The 23103-nt window shown below is 40.2% G+C and overlaps 2 protein-coding genes across 5 annotated transcripts in view; both read left to right on the forward strand.

Annotated features, from left to right (window-relative positions):
* Window positions 1-23103, forward strand: part of LOC125878864 (uncharacterized) — a 489748-nt gene that overhangs the window by 238333 nt on the left and 228312 nt on the right. The window lies entirely within an intron of this gene.
* rbfox1 (RNA binding fox-1 homolog 1) overlaps window positions 10833-23103 on the forward strand; it is a 567561-nt gene continuing 555290 nt past the window's right edge. The window contains exon 1 of one of the 4 annotated variants that reach the window (XM_049560284.1): window positions 10833-11083. The gene's annotated coding sequence lies outside the window, so the exon portion shown is untranslated. The remainder of the gene's footprint in view (window positions 11084-23103) is intronic. The other 3 variants (XM_049560291.1, XM_049560285.1, XM_049560283.1) reach the window with 3 other exon arrangements.

Consider the following 23103-nt stretch of genomic DNA (forward strand, 5'->3'; position numbering starts at 1 on the left):
ACAAAAGGCTGTGACTAAGTAAACGTCACCACTTCCTATTTCAAAATTCAAAGCCATCATTTCTAATCAAAAGCCCACTAGAGTTTCATACATGATCCAGCCATATATTAGGTTTAGACCAAGTCTTGTTTTAATAATTTTCCATTGATCTGTTTCAGATTGTGTAAAAGTTAATTAACTAAAACACTGTATTAATGGACAGTTTTGAGGTTCATGAATCTGAGTTTTGTGACTTAATTCAACTTTGTATTTTTTCTACGCCATTAAATGTTGAGGGGAATGTATATTCCACTGCACTTATCTGACAGCTGCAAGTACAGGATTACATTGCAGATTAAGAAAACTAAACATGACATCATGCCAGTCTTACTTTATGTCATGTATAATTAATTAATGTGGAAATAACACTGAAATGATTCAGTGTAACTAAATTTAAGGGTCAAGCATATTATTAATATATAAATTAATCAGTTTTGTGAGGTTTATACTTAATTTCTGTCAAATTCACAACAGCAAATGTTGTATCCTATTTAGTGAGCATAAATTTCTTGAGGGGAGCTTTATTGATTTTGATATCAATTGCAATGAATTTAAGTCTGTCAGGAGCAGAGCGCATTTCTGTGTGATTTTGCTCCAAGAAATTTCCCAGATGTAATTACACCATGGTAGATGGCTCTCCTTAACACCAACCAACCAGTTATATTTTGGAGTCCAGATGATGAAAATATAATATTTTAAGACAACATGGGACAGGTATATGGGCAGATATTTAGTGTTAGAGAATCAACATTGAACACTGAACCTTGTGAGACATGCTGCCATAACATTTGCCTGTTAAGGCAGACAAGAAGGCCAGCAGGCATGTAGACATGTAAAGTGGTGCAGTGATGTCACAGTCCTAGACTGACATACCTCCTTGGGTCTGTCCACTGTGATTTATGTTATCTCCACACACACACACACACACACACACACACACACACACACACACACCGCCATTTACTCGGTACAACACACACACACACACACACACACACACACACACCTCTGTACATTTGCACAAATTAAACCTGGCACAGGATCATTCATTCCAACAATGTCACCTCCCTCTCTCCCTGTCTGCTCAGTGTATCATGGCAGCTGAGTGCATATCTCTTACTAGTCACAAGTTTTAACAGGTTCATTTCCAGTTAAGCTTGCAGGCTTTTATGTTGTGATGTAATAAGTTATCAAATGTAAAATTACATAAAGCCAATGGTCCGTCTTGGAATGAGGTTAATTTACAGATCAATTCTGAATTTGTCGGGTTTGTTCTTGTTTAGACTGTCATGTCTCTGTATCTGCTCATCAGAATACATTAATGTCATGGTGACACTGATGATGGTGTCGTGGAATGTGCCCCTGACTCTGACTGACTTCATCCAGACTCAAGTATAGTTTGTTTACATATCTTGACCTCAGCAAGATGGCCACATGGTCGCTCTTTCCAGCCACCTCAAAACTGTGTATACCAGCAAGCAGGAACAGGACAGCGCCGCATATTTCCACTGTCAAACTAGTCCTAATTCACTATAAAACACACATACTGCCTCTCCTTCTCTCGCTAGAATTTTCTGCTCTGTCAGATTGGCATTTAGAAAAAGAGTCACCTGGTTGAATGCTGCTGACCAGTATTTAGTTTTTAATGAAACAGAGGATGTTATCGTTCGTGATATTCCATTTGAAAATAATGTGAGAATAGAGGCCATCCAGTTTGTTATCTAACACCTGCACAATGGCGAGCTGGGTCCTTATTTCCCAGATGTTTACTGATGTGCATATTTGTAAAATGCCACTCAAATGGAACATTTCAACTTGCAGACAACATAAGGAACTTTACCAGACTAAACTGCCATCTATAGCGTAACAGTTTAGCATGCAAGCATGCCAAAAAGCAATAAACACAAAGTACTGAGGCTCATGGAAAATGTCAAGTCAACTTTATTTATACAGCCCAGTATCACAAATCACAAATTTGCCTAAAGGGGCTTTAAAATCTGTACAGCACACAACACCCTCTGGCCTTAGATGCTTGTCTCAGATAAGGAAAAACTCCCATAAGGAGTAACTAGGAGGGATTCCTCCTCCAGGATGGACAGACATGCAATAGGTGTTGTGTGTTCAAAATGTTCCAACATCATAAAATGACAGTATGGTAAATCAGAAAAAAATACATAGATAGAATATAAACATATAGCAAGAATATGGATTCTGAAGGATGTCAAGTGGCTTCCAAGTGTCAAACAGAGCGAACCTGAGCTACATGACACCCTCGCCACCACAGAAACCTGGGAAGAGGACAGGCTAAACAAACATCCAAGAGGCAAAGTTAAAGAACACTATTCATATAGGAGAAAGGAAACAAGCACACACAGAAGGAGAGAGGTACAAGGACAACATGCACCCAAGAGACAGACAAGAGGAGAGGTTGAATCTCTGAGAGGACGAGGATTCCAGATCCAACACATCTGGAATGAAAGAGGGACAGTCAGGGGAGAGAGAGGGCCCAGGATGGTAGATGGTTCAGCACAGAAAAGCCTGTGTGAAACAGAGGACAAGAAGGAAAACCTAGGGAGAAAAGAGAGGAGAGAGAAAGGCTCAAAGCTTGAATACTCATGTGCTTGTGGGACACCAACACACAGAGGCTTAGAGAGATGCAGTGGTTTTCAGAGAGATCCAGTATTCTTGTCAGCAGGACAAACATGTACTTAAGTAATAGCCTTAATAGATTCACCAAGACTGAAACCGACTGGCTGGACAGATAATGCTTACAGGTACAAGGTCTGAAGTAAAACGCTACCAGTAGGTGATGTGTTGACAAGATACTTATTATATTACGAGTAGAAAATGTTGGTGTCCTATGCATGCTATGGTGCATAGATATTTTGTTTTGTAGGACTTTATCATATGATTTATGGGACATTTCATCAGTTGTTTGATGATATTTAAGCAATAGCACACTTTAGATTGTGCTGTTGAGCTGAATATCAGGACAGCTATGATTCTGTTGGCACAAGGTTGAAGATAATGGCAGCCACACTGATATCAGTACAATAGCATGATCTTGAGTGCCATATTGCTTTTATGTGTCCAAGTGTGTCTGTGTGTGTGTGTGTGTGTGATACAGTCATCAAGTGACATACTTGTTAAGTTACTGAAACAATTGTAGTAGTTTTAGAAATTGAAACAGAAATTGACATGTTCAAAATGGATGTGAGAGGGATACTTTGGGCTCTAGTTTCACAGACCGGGAGCGGCGGAGGCGCAGTGCACCTGCGCTTCGCCAACTGGGTGTGGCCAGGCGGATTTTGTAAGTTTGGCACACCGTGTGCCTGGCGCAGCTACTCCTCTATCCCACCTCCGTCCCTCCTACCGGCGCAAGTCGGAAAGAGGGAGGAGAGGAGGCATGGAGTGGGTTTTACACACATCACACCAATGAAATGAGCCCCTCTCCTCGCACTTAAATGCGCTGTGCGAAGGCGTAATGAGAGTTTACTCAATTTGCCTTTGCAGAAGAGAGCAGCAGAGTTAGACGGCCAAACTTCTTCCAGGAGGAAACTGATGTTTTGGTCCGGGAGGTCCGAGCTCGCAGTGTGCGAATATACGGAACTGCGAGCAGACCTCCACGGGCCAATGATGCAAAGGTAGCCTGGGAGGAGGTCACCACAATTGTAAATCAATGTTGCGTTTCTCTCGTGTGCATGCGCTCTCTCTTTCTTTCTCGCAGTCTCACTCTGTTTCTTTTCTTTTGACTTTTCTAAGATGACAGATGCTGAATATATACTCCCTATCTGATGCTGTGGCTGTTTGTGGTTGGCTGAGAGGGATGTGGCCAAACGGTGCCAATCCCCTTTGATCTGACATCAGATGTGACGGGACAGTCGATATAGAGATACATTTATGTGCTGATTGCAGATAGTTGCATTGAATAGTGTTTTTGTGGGTATTTATTGCATCGTTAATGTGCCTGATATTCTGGAAACCTGTCTGTGAGGTTTTGGTGATGTGTGCACACTGTCCGCCGGTCAGCCAAGCTTCGGCTTACACCGGCTGCACTCCGCCTGCCCTGACAGTAGACGTAGTTTCAGTTGGCGAGCTTTTAGCGCACCTTTGGCGAAGCCTTTTGGCATGAAACTGTAACTGCCCCAAGCTGGATCTGTCGACACCTCCCCCTGCTGCGCCGCCACACCCATCTCAGCGCACCTCGGTCTGCCAAACTACCAAACTGAGCGCACCTCGGGTTGTGCTGCTCGAAACTAGCTCTGCGTGGGGTTCGCCACCCTGTGCCACCCTGCGCTGCACCGGGAAACTAGAGCCCCTAGAGTGCCATAGTTTGAGGCGTAGGGCCACTGACAAAGCTGCTGTATTTGACAAGTTGGGAGTCCATGGAAAACTGCTGGAAAACAGAGGACTGCCTCCTCTGGGTTTGGAAAGAGTAATTGCCCCAAGCGAAGGAGTTCAAGTATCTCAAGGTCTTGCTCATGATTGAGTGTAAAATGGAACATGAGATGGTTTGGCGTAGAATCTGCAGCATTGCAGATGCTGTGCCAGACTGTCATGGTGAAGAGAAAGCTGAGTCAAAGGGCCTTTTCACATCAGCGGCGTGTCAAGGGACTATATTCAACTTATCTTGCATTGAAACATGCATTATGACAACTTAATAAGGTTTATGTGTGTTTTTAAATGAAGCGTAGGAGCCTACAAGTGTGTACCTACAAGCTGTCTGCTGCTGCTGCAAGAGAAGCGTCCTCAAAGAGCATGGATACCAAGAGGCGTAGCTCAATAGAACACCCCATAGCAACAGACTTGTCCATGGTTTTGTCCTACCGCTGCCATTTTGGACTGTCAGCAGACCGCAGCAGACCCGCTTGCATACAAAAACACACAGACAAACTTAAGTATATTGCTATTAATTATGCTTACAATGCTACTCACCTCGTGATAGCTTGGTCACAGCTGCTTTTTCACGTTTTTGTAAAGCAAAATATAGACTTAAAAAAAAAAAAAAACGAAGAAAAATGGCCTAAATGGCATCTCTACATATTACATCCACTTATGAGAAGATTAACTTAATTACTCCTTCAAAATCACCCCATAAGCCAATCCACCAAAAAAAAAAAAAAAAAAAAAAAAAAAAATCAATCAATATTTTAACTAGAAACACATTAATGGCAATGTCACATAGTCAGGAATAAAGATTTATTTGCAGTTTGTACAGTAAGGGGACAGTAATAATAATAATAATAATAATAATAATAATAATAATGATAATATATAGGCTATTTTAATATGATATATGATGATACATATATGTACACACATGCGTATATACATGTATATACATGTGTGTATATATGTAACTATACATATATATATATATATATATATACAGTACAGGCCAAAAGTTTGGACACACCTTCTCATTCAATACGTTTTCTTTATTTTCATGACTATTTACATTGTAGATTCTCACTGAAGGCATCAAAACTATGAATGAACACATGTGGAGTTATGTACTTAACAAAAATAGGTGAAATAACTGAAAACATGTTTTATATTCTAGTTTCTTCAAAATAGCCACCCTTTGCTCTGATTACTGCTTTGCACACTCTTGGCATTCTCTCCATGAGCTTCAAGAGGTAGTCACCTGAAATGGTTTCCACTTCACAGGTGTGCCTTATCAGGGTTAATTAGTGGAATTTCTTGCTTTATCAATGGGGTTGGGACCATCAGTTGTGTTGTGCAGAAGTCAGGTTAATACACAGCTGACAGCCCTATTGGACAACTGTTAAAATTCATATTATGGCAAGAACCAATCAGCTAACTAAAGAAAAACGAGTGGCCATCATTACTTTAAGAAATGAAGGTCAGTCAGTCCGGAAAATTGCAAAAACTTTAAATGTGTCCCCAAGTGGAGTCGCAAAAACCATCAAGCGCTACAACGAAACTGGCACACATGAGGACCGACCCAGCAAAGGAAGACCAAGAGTCACCTCTGCTTCTGAGGATAAGTTCATCCGAGTCACCAGCCTCAGAAATGGCAAGTTAACAGCAGCTCAGATCAGAGACCAGATGAATGCCACACAGAGTTCTAGCAGCAGACCCATCTCTAGAACAACTGTTAAGAGGAGACTGCGCGAATCAGGCCTTCATGGTCAAATAGCTGCTAGGAAACCACTGCTAAGGAGAGGCAACAAGCAGAAGAGATTTGTTTGGGCCAAGAAACACAAGGAATGGACATTAGACCAGTGGAAATCTGTGCTTTGGTCTGATGAGTCCAAATTTGAGATCTTTGGTTCCAACCGCCGTGTCTTTGTGAGAGGCAGAAAAGGTGAACGGATGGATTCCACATGCCTGGTTCCCACTGTGAAGCATGGAGGAGGAGGTGTGATGGTGTGGGGGTGTTTTGCTGGTGACACTGTTGGGGATTTATTCAAAATTGAAGGCACACTGAACCAGCATGGCTACCACAGCATCCTGCAGCAACATGCCATCCCATCCGGTTTGCGTTTAGTTGGACCATCATTTATTTTTCAACAGGACAATGACCCCAAACACACCTCCAGGCTGTGTAAGGGCTATTTGACCAAGAAGGAGAGTGATGGAGTGCTGCGGCAGATGACCTGGCCTCCACAGTCACCGGACCTGAACCCAATCCAGATGGTTTGGGGTGAGCTGGACCGCAGAGTGAAGGCAAAGGGGCCAACAAGTGCTAAACACCTCTGGGAACTCCTTCAAGACTGTTGTAAAACCATTTCAGGTGACTACCTCTTGAAGCTCATGGAGAGAATGCCAAGAGTGTGCAAAGCAGTAATCAGAGCAAAGGGTGGCTATTTTGAAGAAACTAGAATATAAAACATGTTTTCAGTTATTTCACCTTTTTTTGTTAAGTACATAACTCCACATGTCTTCATTCATAGTTTTGATGCCTTCAGTGAGAATCTACAATGTAAATAGTCATGAAAATAAAGAAAATGTATTGAATGAGAAGGTGTGTCCAAACTTTTGGCCTGTACTGTATATATATGTATATATACATACATATAAGTGTTATCTTTCCTCCAAAACTGGCATATTAAATTGATATTAAAACACTTTAAAACTTACACCTCAGGAGTTCTTACCTGTCGGGATCCTTCGGGAAACGGTGGAAGGCCAGGTGCGGGGTGTTTCACTGATAGTTGTTGCAGTTAATTGCACTACACTGTTTTCTTTTACTTTTTTTCTCCTCTCTCCTTGACATCTTGCATGTTGTCTGGGCGCAACAGTCCAATGTCAACAGTCCAAAATGGCGTTAGCGCCCCTAGTGGCTGTTGTATTCAATGGAGCTTCGCCTCTTGGTATCCATGCTCTGAGGGGTGCGTCCCAAGTCTCTTATTTTTATAGTGCTACTGCTAGCTCCTCGCTTGAACCGGAAGTCGTTCGAGGTCCGCCATCTTCTAGGCCGTCCCAAGTCTCTTATTTGTGCAGTGAGGAGCTAGCACTAGGAGCTAGCAGCAAGCTTTAAGCAGCTACGAGCTAGGATGGTCGAGAGGTTCCTAACAGGAAGTCTTTTTCAGCTTGAGGCCATGACGTATAAATACCTGCCCCCTTTATCTGTCTCATTTGAACGGGATGGCGGAGAAATAGCGCAAGTGTACTCGTTACATGCATTCTCTGCAATGAAACGCTGTAATTCACATGCCTACGTGACTACAAAGAGTAACGTTAATGATATTTCCTGCAAGACTGTCATGTTGTAAATAAGTTTATTTCATTCACAACCCATTGTGTTGTTCAGCGGACTGTTGGTGATGTGTGGCTGTTAAATGTGCAGCTGCTCATGTCCAGAACCACACATGCTGATATAATACTATGCACGGCTTTGATCAGCAAATATAATTTTGATCAACAAATATAATGTGACTTGGGATGTAGATATGCAGCAGATCCAGCTGTGCCGCCGTCATCAGAAATGGACATCGCTTCACGTGACGCTACAGTGGAAAGGACGTCTCATGTCTCTTAAACTGACAATGCTAGCTCATCACTCCTAGCGCTAGCTCCTCACATTTTTTCCTAGGTGGGAGGGGCTAAACAGCTAGAAAGTCGGCTAGCAGTAGCACTAGCAGTAATTTAAGAGACTTGGGACGGACCCTTGGTGTCCATCTGCCTCTTCTTCTTCTTGTGTAACCTTGTGTGTATTGGTGATTAATACAGCATTATCGCCACCTAGTGGATTGGAAGCGCATTACATCTATAATAGGCTTTTACTGGAAAACATAGCTCAAATGCGGCCCCCAGTGGTAAAATTAGGTATATTATTCGATATATCGGTTCAGTTAGATATTTGGCTTTAAATCAAACCGGTTGGAAAATTTTCAAACCGGCACAATCTCATCTGGCCTGAGAACACCTCGGGATCTCCCAGGAGGAGCTGGAAAGTATTGATGGGGAGAGGGATGTCTGGAGTACTTTGCTCAGCCTGCTGTCCCTGCAACCCAGTCCCTGATAAGCAAATGAAAATGTATGTATGGATGGATGGATGAATATATGGAGAGTTAAAAAGTGTTGATGTAACATACATGTGGTTCCTGAGAAGCAGGATTCTCAGAAAATCTTGTGATGTGTCACTGTGAATGTATAAAAGACACTCCCCTGTGGTAAAGATTTGAGCTTGTGCAGATGAAAATGCATCTGCATTAATGAACATGAACAAGTTGTTTTTTTCCACCTTTCTTTTAAACAGTAAATCCTCATTGTCCTTACATGACTGTCTTCATTCTTCAAGGTTACAACAAATGTGCAGTCACATGTGTTAACCTCCCATGTACTGTACCTCTCTTTTGCTCAATTTATCTTTGAGGGAATCCTAATGTGAGCGTTGTCTTTTAGCCTACAGCAGTCTGGCAATAATCATCCGAGCATTAAATTGCTTTGAGACAGCCTACTGAGTTATCAGGCAGCTTGCCAATAAAGCTCTCTCTATGAATAAATGTATTTGGAAAGGGTTTCCCAGTGTATATGGTGCTAGCCCAGTCTGAGGCCCTCTAACACCTCCTTATATTAATAGATGGGCAGCAAATGTCAGTTCATAAATACATTACATTCATTTCATGTTGTGGGTGCCTTTTGTCCATGCATTCGACCTCCATAGAAACAAGAGCTAATGTATATGTCATCACACGTTGGATTGAAAATAGCTGCATACATACTTAAACATGTCATCATCAGCAGCTGTGTTGGTTTCAGTTGGCAGGGACTTAAGACAACAAACAAGCACAAACACTACTTGGTGTCTACAAGACCCAAAGGAGGCAGAAAAAAAAATGCTGGTCACAGCACAGTCAAAGTCATTCACACTTCCTCACAAAGTAGTGGTGGTGCTGAAAGCTTGTTGACCAAGTGATGAGTTACAGATTGTGTAGTGGCTACAGTTGGCTGAAGTGGTTTTGTTCACAGCACAATAGATACAAAGAGAAAAGATGGTGTTGCTACTTATTTGGATAAGTATAGTTCTATAAAATCGGATGGTGTGACACAGCTAATAGGAAAGCTTTTTGTAGCTGTCAGTTTTGTAAGCTGGAATATTGTGTATGACCACACTGGCAATAGGTCAATGCAGTTGTGGGACAGGCGGAAAGTCTGATTCCATAGACTGTATAAAGCTATGGATGTAGCTACTGTGACATCACTCATTGACAGTGGTGGACAAAGTACCCAACTTGAGTCAAAGTATAGATAGTCCTAGTCAATATTAGTCCAATACAAGCGAAAGTTGCTGAATCAAATTAACTGAGTTAAGGCACTGGAGCACTTGCTTTTAAAAATACTTTAGTATTCTGAGTGCTTTTTTTGTTTTTTAATGTCAACGCATTGTTGTATATTATCACAATACATTGTGAATGTAATGACTCTACAACAACCCAGTGAATGCACTTACTTGCTTGTAGAACCTGTGCAATGAAAAGCTTGTTGAATATGCTGCGTAGCCTTGAAATGCCCACAGAAAGACCAACTGACAAAAGGACCAAGTATGTCAAATGCAGTATGCCAAAAATAACAGGATGTTCTGCATGTATACAAACCAGCATGCTTTGCTGGCTATTCTGACCCACAATCCACAATCACACACACAATCCGCGCAGCGGACGATACGTCACATCAACAGAGCCACAAACAGATGACAGCTCATGTTTGACAGCTATCAGAAATCACAATGACAGTTGACAGTGCATTCAAGTCACTGATGACCATTTGGATAGTAATAATAGGAATATTGATTGTTTAAGTGAATAAAATAATCATAAATATGAACAACAATGGGACATAACTATAAAAAGTCTCTCCTAACGACATAGGCCTACTTCTAAAGTGCATCAAGAGTTTACATGAGCTGTCTGTCTATTTTATTGCTATCTTTTATTACATATTTATCATCTTGATTTTAGTTCTGGCCTTTTTATTTTATCCTTCAGCCTACTTTGGTGACATTTTATGACATGTTTTTTTCATTCTCCTTGTGTTTTAGATGTGTTTAGTTTTATTGTACAGCACTTTGTAACTGTGTTTTCAAAGGTGCTATATAAATAAGGTTTATTATTATAATAGCCTACCAAATTAGTCGTTTCCAGAGGAAAATGGCATACATAAGAAATTATTAGGAAACTATAAAATAAAAAGTATTGACCTCAAAATGAGAGGAAAAAAAAGTAACTCTAAAATCCTCGAGATTAGCCTGCAGCCGTACTTTTCAAAAACACGCCTTTATTTTGAAGAGTGCATCTTTCCGTTTCCGCTCTGTGGGAGTCAGTGTGGGGAGCTTTTCGTTGGTCGCTGGTGCTGGAGCAGCAGAGGAGAGCAGAGGGAGAGAGAGAGCGGGTCTCAACAGCTGTCAGTGTCTCTTTACCGCCAAGTGTCCAGCGGCACTCAGGCAGGTAAGTGAAGCGGCGACCGCGGTTTGAAAGCCGGGGAGAGAACCTGCGGCGTCCCCCTGGTTCTGGTTCTCTCGAATTCAACCAGTGCTTTGCGAGCCTGAAGCTTCTCACTGAGATGAAGTAGGAAGGTGAGGTGTTGGTAGGTGCAGGTTGCCTTCTCCTGTCTAACTGTCTGCTCACCGACACTTGGATACAAACGTGTTACTTTGTTAACTCGTGGCCGTTGGCTGAGGCGACTGGCTGCCGGGGTGTCTCCAGCGAGATTCATGGTGTTTCAGCCGAAGATGATGATGATGATGATGATGGAGGGCTTCACGTGTAATTTTGGCTTTATGGTGAAGTTGTTTTTTTGCGTCACGTTAAGTTGAAGCCCGTGCTATAGTCTGCCATGAGGGGAACTGACTTTGACTCACGAGTGTTTGCCCCATTTCTCTGGCTGGATAAATTTCAAAACCTGTATTGTCCGTCTCTCTTGGGTAGACTTGAGATAAATGTCCCTCTGTGGAAGATGTGACTGGATGTGTACCTGCTGATCATTGAGTGTACTGGAGTAGATTTTTTTTTACTGATTGACATCAGGTGACCCCTAATTTAGCCCAATCTCCACATTTCGTCATTTCTTCCTGTACAGTTATGTGTATTCTGATGGACGTCTGATGTGTCACATTATGATAGCTGAAAACACTTATCACAAGCTCATGAAAATGATATTACTGGGAGTGACTGTGTTTGGATTCCTTAACTTGGTACTGCAATGCATAATATTGATAATACTGAATGCTTCTCTTATTGTAAACATATTTAAAAGACCAAGCCTACAATGAGTTGGTGCTACGAACAAATATTGTGTATCAAAGCCTGATATATTGTAGGGATGCAAGATAATATCGGCGCATCATCATTATCGACTGATGTTGGCTTTAAAATGAAATGTCAGAATTGGCCAACATGCTGGTAATATCAGGATGTGATTGATATCAACTTAGATAGATAGATAGATAGATAGATAGATCGATCACTTTATTGTCCACCTCAGTGGAAATTTGTCTTTAGCTTCTCTCAGAACATAAAAGGTACATGCAGACACTGAACACAATACACCATAAAAAACATACAATTTAAAAATATATATGATACAATAGTGCAAATAGGCAGGTAGGAGTAATAAGTTACATAAATAATAAGAGAGCATCTTATAAAATAGTAGTGTTCCCTGATACACTCATTCTGTGTTCATTGGCTGTGTGGCATAGGGAATAAAGGACTTCGTGTATAATGTTGTGATTGGTTCTTGGGACCCTAAAGCAACGCCCAGATGGGAACAGCTGAAACTGTGGGAGTAATGGATGCGAGGCTTTGGCAATTATATGTTTGGCCTTCCTGTGTACAGCATTGTCAAATATATTGCTGAGTTGTGTCTGTGACTTGCCAATCACCTTCCCTTTAATACTGACAATCCTAGAAAGCTTGTTTTTTTTCTCTTTGCACTCATGTTGCCATACCATGTTGTAATGTAAAATGATAAAATGCTTTTAACCAGGCCTCTGTATGCTATTTCAGGTATGTGTTGGTGAACACCAAATGATTAAAAACAGGTGCTGATTGGCTCTCTTAAAAATGCTGTCTGAATTTTCATTAAAAGTTAGGTTTGATCAATATTTGTGCCCAAGTACTTAAATTGTGTTACTTTTTCTACAGGCTTATTATTGAGTATGACAGGGAGGATATGAATGGTTCCATGTGGTTTTGTTTGTATGATGAGTTCTCTTGTTTTGGCCACATTCAGTTCCAGTTTACTTGCCTGACACCAGTTCTGAAGAACGGTGACCTGGCTGAAGTAAACCTCTTCATACATGGCATTATCTTTCAGAAGAAGACCAACCACGCTTGTCTGAGTAGACCCCATTCATTAAAACTCTCCGAGGGCAGTCAGTTAAAAAGCTTCTAATCCAATGAGACAACCATTCACAATCACCTTTAAAAGTTGTTCTAAAAGAGTGCCAATTTGCTTAGTGTTAAAAGCAGAGCTAAAATCAATAAGAAGAACATGAGCAAACTATTTTGGTTGTTGTAGGTGTCTTGCCATTTTGCTCCACTAAAACCTAGTATATATATCAGCTCTAAAATGAACTCAACCCTTCTAGTTTGATTGAGGATTTCTCAATAATGTGTTTTTGTTAGTAACATTAACAGCTGTGGATTGGATGATGTGGTTTCATGTTGTGAACTCCAATGATAGTCTTCGTGCTGGTCAGTGATTTTTGTCATAAATGATATTATCATCATCATCATCATGACATCTCTGTGGTTTTCGCGTTGGTCACGGTTTAGTTCTATAGACCTAGCCACCAATGATGTCACGCGAACATTTTAAGGTGGCAGTTGTTTTGAATTGTGGAGATACGTCAAATCGGCAAACTTGTTCTTTCTGTTCTAAAATGTGTGAAGATATATATATAGATAAACATGGTGGTCAGACCTACATGATGGTTCTGCTGTGCTTATTTTAGATATTGTGCTGCTTTATAAACCAGATGTACTGGCACAGAAGTTAAGCAATGTACTGCTGTGGATAGGGTCACAGCAATGTATTAAAGCTACCTAAAAAAGTCATTATCATTTTAAGTGTACGCTATTGTTTTCACTGACTTACCTTACACACTAATTGATTGAGGCAGCCATGAAACAGTATTGTCTGTGTTCTTAAATAACTGTTTTTGTCAATGGAATCTGGTTGCTTTGAGATGATGCGTCAGTTGCCTGTCAGAATGGGCTGTCAGTTGGTGTAGCATACATGTAAACTGATATTGATTTTTGTAGTTGGGCCTTTTTTAGTTGGCTAAAATATGTCAAACAGGGATTTTCCCTCAGGAAATTACCATAAACAATCACTGTGATTTGGTCTATGTGTTGGATAAACAGATTGACAAATCTGTGCTTGGAAGTTTACAATTTAGTATTCCACCTGCGCATAATTATTCAGGGGTTTGGACAAGGGTTCATTTTTGTTTTTTACTGCTTTTATATGAAATACTTGTAATACCACACCAAGTCCAAAGTTAGTAGTTCTTGTTGCTTGTTTCACAACAAAGAAGTAACTGTGCAATAGAAAAATCTTTCCGTTGTGTTTGCTCTAGAATGTATGTTATAGGGACCCATCCCCACCCATGGGCCTATGTTCCCAGATTGTGTGAAGCTTGTGGGAAAGTGCTGTAGTACATGGGCTTATACAGACTTGTTAAGATATTAACACTTTGGTGCTGTGGAAATGGTAATATAATTTTGCAGGCATTGTGAAATATTAAAGAAATTAGGGATGTCCTGATTTTGAAATTTTGGGCTGATACTGATACGGATGTTTAAAATAACAATTTGGCTAATAGCCAATACTGACTCCAATATTTTTATGTTGTGTATTTTGTTTTTGTTTTAATTTATTCCACCTTTTGTGCCAGGGAAAGAAATAAACATTCACCACACAAAAATAACCAAACTGTTTTAAAGTAATTAAGACCTTATAATATCTTTGAATGAGCACAAATTCAATCATACAAATTTAGGAAACAACCTCTAAACTTTTGCATGAAAAACATCTGTCATCCCAAAGGGGGAAGATCTCTGTTCGTCACAAACATGTTTCTATAGAGTGTGCCAGGGCTGACGTCAAAACCTGGAAGTTCAGCATTGCGCTGGTTCCTGGAAGAGAAAGTGAATGTGATTTTTGCATTGCGTTTTGGATTATGTCAGAAAATAAGCTATGTGGCTAACACAAGTTTATGATACTTACAGGTTTTGTTCAGTGAGATAATCTTCACATATGAACAACTTTAATACCCCATTTGAAGCTTAAATGCGATCGCCAGAAGTAAAAAGCTAACGTTAGGCTTTAACGGACTACATGACTACTCCACAGTGGCATGACTCTAGACGTCACCGCCACTAAGCTTTCAACTGATTTCGGCCGCTTTATTTTAAAAACATTGTATAATGGGGAAATCGGACTGTTTAAGCTAAATAAGAAGCTGTAATGGCGGACTGCCAGCAGTCTCGCCTGTTCGGGGCTGATGACGTTTAATGTCCCTGACAGGGTTTGTAGTCGTATTGAGCAACTTGTTAGCAACCACCTTTTTTACGACATATAAGAGCTTCAAAATTCACAAGTAGGGTATTTACTGACGTGTTTTATGTTGTAGAACAAAACCTGAAACTCGCTTAAGCTTTTGTTAACCACAGACCTTATTTGAGGCATTTTACCAAAATCCCATTTGAAAAACGTATTGTCTTTTAGACGAGAGAAGCGGAAGTGCTAAAAGCGCTAACGGAGTTCCGGGTTTACTGGCACACTCTATTGTCCAGGGACAACAGGACTGCAGCTACTACTAACCATCTCATCAGACAGTGTGATCACCAAGCCCATTTGCCAAACAGTCATTTTATTCTTCTTGTACCTGCTCATTAATTTAAGTTTTTGGCAGTTTTTGTTGAGCCCTGCTTTTCATCCTGCACAAAAGAGGAGAACTTGGGTGACATAAAGATGCTCATATCTGCCAAACTGACAGCTAGGCTAGTGGAAAAAGCCTGTCCCCAGCCCTGCTTGGCGGTAAATGAGCTAGCCTACAAAGTCAGGGATTGATAAGGCAAGATGTTTCTATAATTTGTAATGAAAGCCCTTACTGTGACATTGGCTGGCTGTACATGACTTACTGTAACTGCCTAAAGCTGTGTTTAGACCAAATGCAAAGTGAATTGGCAACATCCATACGCACTTCCTATTTGGTCTAAACAAACGTTAAGGCATTTGCAGTGCCATTCTGGTGTTGCTGTTTAGGACTGACGTTGCCTACAATACTTTATCGTATTATACACAAGTCTATTTTCTGACTTATTATAAAATAGAATTTGTTGAATGTGTGTGCACAGTCAATTCAGACTCAGTGTATCTGCTAGAAAGCATATGCATGCAATAAACCCTTATTTTAAAATGAATGGCCTATATTATGTGTTAACGCAACTGAGGGTTTGCCTCTTCAGAGTTGTACATTTAGATTATCTTTATACCATCCAATTATATGCAAGCTTCACACTAGGGTTGGGTGACAGAATTATGGAATTAGCATGTGATTTTTTTTTTTTTTTTTTTTTTTTTTGAGAAAAATAAAAAAAAAAAGGCCAGCAGATGTGAGTGGATGTTGATCAGTGACAATCATGGGCGTAGCAGACGCAGGGTACACGTGGGACATTTCCCCCGCACTTCCCGTATCTGTGCCCTCTGTGCCCCCCACTTTTTACAGCTGTTACAATGGTTCAATTCGTTTTTAACATGTGGTAGAGTGTTTTTCCAAGCTGTCTTTAACCGCACCATGAGTAGGCAGTGCCAGGCAGCATACACACGCTGTCATGTTGTGATCTGAATCAATCGTACTGATGAGACGTGTGCTGCTGGGCAGTGCTGCCGTGTGTTAACCATGTTCAGCAAACCAGCCAGCAAGAAGCAAAAAACCTTGCACACTTTCTTCCAAACAAACCATGTAAGTTGAGTAATGCTGTTGCATGTAGATAATGTTAGCCAAATGATGACTAATTAATAGATGCCAATATATCAAGTTCAGGTAGTTAACAAGAATACTAATGTTATTGTTACCTATGTTAAATCGCTTGCTAGCTAGTTTCATGCTAGGAATAAACCCACTCCTCAATTTCTGCGCAGAACTTGTGCTCACTAATGCTTTGCACATATTTTTTAAATCTTTATTGCCACAATAGAAAGAGCAGGGTCAGGGAGGAGACAGTGGACCAGAGGCCAGCAAGGATGATCATGCAGGGTCTTCACAGGTGAGGAGAGATTGTAACTGGCTGAGAGAAAATATCTATAGCATAAAAGTGATTTTGAGGTTAATTTCCACAGCTAGGTCACCACTACTATTCTTAATTCTGTTTCTAAATTTTGCTTTGCACATTTATCATCTATATTATTGCAATAGATAGAAGAGGGACAGGGAGAAACCAGGCAGGTATTGGCACTAATACTTAAGTATTAATTATCTGGCTACTTACCCTGTAGATGCTCAAGGGTCATTCTGTGTCAACTCAACCAGAGTTTGGCAGCTAAAACTTTAGATTTTGATAGTATATCATTTTAAAGAACTAAAGTCGGTCCCCTTGTGCTGTACTGTGGCTGTTTGTGGTTATGTGGTTCTTTAGCCGCTAAGCAGAGGTGCAGTTGAATGTGAGAGGATGATAAATCATGCAATAGCCCTCTGAAAAATTTGTCCCCCTCACTTCGGAAATGATGGCTACGCCCCTGGTGACAACTGTAAATCTTCATCACCACAAGGGTGAACTTATTCATCACTTCTAATGCTCTAAATGTTTGTACCCTCATATCAGCCATCAGCTGTACTCATAAAATCAGTCTGCACATTTCTGATGAATCAGAATTGTTACTAGGGATGCACAGTAATATTGGCACATCATTGGTATCGGCAGATATTGATTTTAAAATGAAATATCAGAATAGGCCAACATGCTGATAGTATTAGTACGCCATCGGTACAACGTTGAGCTCAGAGATCAGTGATTGGCAGTGTAGGCCTAACCCTAGATGATACAAAACAATATTTCTGGCCAAACAATTTTCCTTACATTTTTCCTGTTCTTGCATTGGAATGGGTTCCAGTAGGGTTAATCTATCCAACCACATATAACTGGTTGCAAAATTTACATTTTGGCTCATTTTTTCTTGAGTGTATGTGGACATTTTGGCCTGACTGTGGTGCCATATGAAAGTTCAGGTAATCACCTAAATCAGGAATCCTCCACTTAGGCCCGTATATGTGATATAGTCCAAAGAGGACTAAAGCGTTGGACATATTTTTTCATGCTGACAGCATTGCTGCATGGGCTTATTTTATGATTTTGTAGAGGAAATACGAATGCCAGAATTTCATTGAGACAGAAATATGAGGAAAAATGAAATGTATTAAAAAATAATTGGAGTGTATTTGAACCTTGTTGAGAGAAAGCTCTTTTGCTTTGCAGCGATCTTTCATGTGGTGAATATGCAAAATGAGGGAGAGAAGCATCTGCTGTTTGGCTCGCAACAAGCTGACTGCCATGTATGCAGGGACCATGTATTGATTGCCTCATGAAACTGTACTGCTGTCGAAAGAACTATCACATGCTGACAGGCTGTGCAGGCTATAATTGAGCAGCACACGGTGAGTCCTGGGGAGAGGATTTACAAGCTACTGAAACTGTTTACAAGGTTTGAGTTAATGTTAGATGAGCTGAGGCAAAACATGTCCACCTGCTGACACTGAAATGCTTCATGCATTTTTACTAATCAGTGATGAGATCAGTTATTCTGTGCTCATCTATGGGTCAGCAGGAAGATACCCATTCAGGCTCATTTTAATTAAAAAGTCTGGATTATGTTAAAACATAGCCTTAATAGAATATAGTAGTGCTGCACGATTTGATAAAAATGTGCGATTGCGATTTTGGTGGACAATATCGCAATTTGTGATTGAGATTACAATATAATAAATAATTACACGGCTTGGCTTTCTCTCGCATGCATCAGTCGTACTTTTCTCTGTGCTGTCTCAAGTGTTGATATAGATTGGTCATGTTGCCACGTGACGTGGCGACTTTAACATTGCAAGTTTTACACAGCATGTCTTTCTATCCAAAGTATCACCATGTAACAGACGTTGCGTTTTTTTTTTTTGCCACCAACTGAGCCTGTTCTTGGTCGTGCTCATGCTCTACTTCAGCGTCCATGTTGGTCACAGCTGCATGCCGGGTAGTAAGGTGACCATACGTGCTGCACACACCAGGATAGCTTGTGGGCATAATGACAGCAAACTCCACACACTACAGCAGAGGTAGTCACGTTCACAGGCACACACGTTAACATTTATTTACATTAAATTGCAAATTGCAGCCTTTTATGAGGTTATGTAATCGCACAGCCTGACATCGCGATTGCAACTGCGATTAGATTAATCGTGCAGCACTAGAATATAGTACCAGTTTCTTGCAATTTTCTAAAAATCAGGTCTACTTTACATTCACTGGACCATTATTTAAAGAATAAAATAGTGGTCCAGGCAGTAAGGGTGCTCTTATCAATCGGCTACTGATCTTTATCAGCTAATATTTGTTCTAAATAGTTTGATCTGTGATCTCTATAAAGGCTGATCAGAAGAGCTAATCGGATGACTCAAACCATGGGAGAGAATTTCTCTATGCACTGCTAACAGGTGTCTAAAAACAATGTCTTTAAAGGTGTGCACACACCAACTGCAAATCAAAATTTTTGCCTTGCATTACTCATGCAAATACAGCCTCTGGAGTGCCAGTTCCAATGGTTCTGCTAACTAACTGGGGACGGCAGCTAGCATAAATGTTAGTACTACCTCGGTTCGTAGTAGGGATGGGTCACGATTTTCGAATTTCGTTTTATTTTGAAAAATCGATTTTTTTAATGCGACTATTACTATTCGCCGTCGTATTTCCCCCCTTTATTTGACATGCAGTTCAGCTCCTAACCGCACAAGGGCAGTATAGGATTGCTACAGCCGTGTGAGATGGGCTACCAGCTAGTTTGATGCTCTTCTACAAACAGGAGAAACATGCAGAGACTACTACAGTCATCAAAAAGTTCTGTGTGGAACAACGTAGACAAAATAAACGAAAATGAGGTGCAGTGCAAACTCTGTGAGGCAAAGCTTGCGTATCACAAATCTACAACAAGTATGCACAGTCATTTGAGAGCGAGGCACGCAGGAGGCGGCGAGGGACCGTACGGCCGGGCTCAGCGGCGCGACACGTCTGCAGCGTGAGTCCCGTAACATCTTGCCCCCCTGTTAATCAATTACAGCGGCTCCACTGGCAACTGGAGCAGCGCGAAAACCCCCGTCTGTCACGCGACAACTCTCTATTTTACGTGGCTCTTCTATTTTTGTCGCGCTACACTCCCCTACGCGACCCTCAGATAAAAACTACATGAAATAGTGTGTGGGAGGGCAGATTATTCAAAAAATTGTTGAATAGTTGCCATGATTTTCGAATAGTGTTTTTGCCTGTGCTGCCCATCCCTAGTTCGTAGTAAAGTAACAAATACATAGTTTTGGAACTGACCACATAGTCCAATGGCTTTGCTCACTTTTCTTCAAGTCCTCATCTTTTTTGTTCTGTCTCTGTTAGGGTTGCAGCAGCATACCAGTTTTATGGAACATTTGTTTATCTATGATATTGGAAAAGAAAAAGGAACTGCACATAAACACTCAACTTCATTTTCAAAAAGGACACTTTTTACACATACTTCTAATAACAAAATGGTTTCAAGTGTCATATATAGTAATAAAACTTTTGTTTTACCAAAAATAAGCCTTCTGTTTTAATTATTTTAAGGGTCATTCTGACAGGTTATAATAATGATAATTATTCTGTAATACCGTGGTACCATGAAACAACTTTTGTTTGTTTTTTTTAAGATGGTCTTCACACCATTACAATCTTATACCGTTGCAACCTCAGTCTCTGTACAGTACTGATGTTAAGTCTTAGAGCTCAGATAGATGACAATCTGATATTAATAGCATGTTGACCATTCCAGTATTTCATTTTAAGCCAATATTGGCTGATACCTATGACGTGCCAACAATGTGAATATTTTCTGGTTTCTTTACTCTCCTATGACAGGAAATGAATGTTTTTGGGTTGTTGACAAACCAAGACATTTGAGGCAATCATCTTAGGCTTTTGGAAACACTGATAGACATTTACCATTTTCTTACATTTTATAGACTTAACAATAAATCAGTTCTTCAAGAAAATAATTGACAGATTAATTGACAGTGGAAGTAACAGTTAGTTGCAACCTCAGTTTGCACTGACTTTGCATATGGCTCTGTGCAAAAAAAATTTTTTGTTACATATGCAGAAGTACTTTCCAAGACTTGTAAGCACACCTTGGTGTAAAATCGATGCAGTACCATTTAATACGTATTCTTGTAACATCCATTCTACCAATCCGCACTCTGTGCAGGACTTAAATTGGCCACCTAGCTCAGTTACCTCCAGGGATTCTTCAGGCTACTGTGTATTAACTGGCTTGTGCTAATTAAATTCAAATCTGTTTGGGAATATACACTACTGTCGCACAGTACATACTGACATGATAAGCCTTATGATGGGTCCTGCCTTTTTTTCTCATCCTGAGGGTCCTGCTGTCATAATCTAATAGGAACACCTTCCATTGTTCTATAATCACAAGTTATATGCTTATTTGTTGCATATTCTTCCTTCTCCCAGCAGTTAGGGACCGTTCGCAGGGACGTTTTTTGCTATGGGCAATGTGGGCGACTGTCCAGGGCGCAATCTATGTGAGGGCGTCCTCCAAAAAAACCCCCCAAAACTCGCCAGTTTTCTAGACTACCGCTCATTTCCACGTTAAGTTAGTGGAGTGGGCGCTGGGACGCCATTATCATTAGGTTTATTACGTTACGCCGTGGGATGGTTCGCCCACGGCGTAAAACTAGCCAGGACTGTTTGCCATGGTACCACTGCTGGGCAGGGTGGAAATAAGTCCTGCAGAGTTTCAGAGGACCTGGAGAATGTTTTAGGATAGTCATATCATTATATAAGATAATCATATTGCAAAGATAATATATATAAGATAATAACATTAAAGACAAAATTAAATTGCAATACTTTTTCAAAACTTGACGATTTTACCTTTCTGTACATTTTGGATACAAATTCATTACATAATTTTGCTTGTAAATGTCTATTTACATCACGTTTATTACAGAAAACACATTATTTGATCAATTTACATTGTGCCCCTAAAGTTCTTTGTGCGCTCCTTACTTTTTCAACTTAGGAGCACATGTGCTCCTTGGGAAAAAAGTTAGGGTCAAGCCATGCCTGAACCCTTTGAGCAGGGTAACATGGCCATGGCCATAGTGGTTTCTCAGGACTCCCCCTAACTGATGGTGTGGGGGTGTTTTGCTGGTGACACTGTTGGGGATTTATTCAAAATTGAAGGCACACTGAACCAGCATGGCTAATAACTGAAGTGACAGTGATTTTCTTTTTCCCTCTTTGAGAAAGAGGTCAAACTGTACAGATGCCATTCGCACCAAAATGTTCTGTGTGCATTTTTACCTACATTATCATGTGTTCTTATAGATATGCAATTACATATTGCATTTGTATTGTATTGGATTGTATTAATTTGTGACAGTAACGTGATCTTTTTGTATGAAGAGGTTACAGTTGAGAAAAATGTCATGCTGCTCAACCAACTGATGATAAGCATACATTGATATTTAATTATTAGGTGGGGAAAAAATTGAAACAGCATAGTTTCACAATATTTTTGTGTGGCAATATCGTATCGTCACACAGTGCCAATTATCTTTATATATACAGTACAGGCCAAAAGTTTGGACACACCTTCTCATTCAATGCGTTTTCTTTATTTTCATGACTATTTACATTGTAGATTCTCACTGAAGGCATCAAAACTATGAATGAACACATGTGGAGTTATGTACTTAGCAAAAAAAGGTGAAATAACTGAAAACTATATATATATATATATATATATATATATATATATATATATATATATATATACACATGTATATCATATATATACATGTGTATATATATATATATATATATATATATATATAAATTTATATCATATATATATACAGTACAGGCCAAAAGTTTGGACACACCTTCTCATTCAATGCGTTTTCTTTATTTTCATGACTATTTACATTGTAGATTCTCACTGAAGGCATCAAAACTATGAATGAACACATGTGGAGTTATGTACTTAACAAAAAAAGGTTAAATAACTGAAAACATGTTTTATATTCTAGTTTCTTCAAAATAGCCACCCTTTGCTCTGATTACTGCCAAGCACACTCTTGGCATTCTCTCCATGAGCTTCAAGAGGTAGTCACCTGAAATGGTTTCCACTTCACAGGTGTGCCTTATCAGGGTTAATTAGTGGAATTTCTTGCTTTATCAATGGGGTTGGGACCATCAGTTGTGTTGTGCGGAAGTCAGGTTAATACACAGCCGACAGCCCTATTGGACAACTGTTAAAATTCATATTATGGCA

Source organism: Epinephelus fuscoguttatus, linkage group LG19 (assembly GCF_011397635.1).
Source record: "Epinephelus fuscoguttatus linkage group LG19, E.fuscoguttatus.final_Chr_v1".
Lineage (NCBI taxonomy): Eukaryota > Metazoa > Chordata > Actinopteri > Perciformes > Serranidae > Epinephelus > Epinephelus fuscoguttatus.